Genomic DNA, 735 nt, shown 5'->3' on the forward strand with positions numbered 1-735 from the left:
TTCCAGTACAGGGTTCCAACTCACCAACTGTGAGATCATGACCTGAGCCGAAATCAAGAGTCAGAGGCTTAACAGACTGAGCCACCCAGGGGCCCCAAGATGGCACTATTCTTGAGTATGATACATGAATATGTATTTGTCAAAACTCAGAACAGCACATCAAAAAGTGAATTTTACTATATAAATTTTAAAAATAAATTTATAAGAGTAAAAATAAAGTACCAGGCCCTAGTAAATTCAAACAATGCAAAGAATTCAGTTTAAAAAAAAAAGTCTCCCTCCCAGAGCTTTATGGTGATAGAGAAAATTCTGCATTTTGATTTGCAGTGATGGCTATGTAAATCTACACACGTGATAAAATGAGATAGAACTATACATATACATTACACCAATGGCAATTTCCTGCTTTTGGTATTATACTATAGTTAAGGTGTAACCACTGGGGAAAACAGGATGAAGATTACTAGGATCTCTGTATTTTCTTTGCAACTTCCTGTTTATATATATTTGGAAGTATCTCTCAACCAAACTTCCACTCTAGTCCTGCCCCCCAGAAGTTAACACTTAGAAATTTCTTGTGTATTTTCTGCATATAATATTTTATATGTGTATATATGCACATATAAATTTAACTTTTTTTGAGAGAGAGCATGAGTTGGGGAGAGGGAGAGAGAGAGAGAGAGGGAGGGAGAGAGAGAGAGAGAGAGAGAGAGAGAGAGAGAGAGAGAGAGAGAG

Source organism: Herpailurus yagouaroundi, unplaced genomic scaffold (genome assembly GCF_014898765.1).
Source record: "Herpailurus yagouaroundi ecotype Mexico unplaced genomic scaffold, PumYag 163, whole genome shotgun sequence".
In the NCBI taxonomy this organism is placed as follows: Eukaryota; Metazoa; Chordata; class Mammalia; order Carnivora; family Felidae; genus Herpailurus; species Herpailurus yagouaroundi.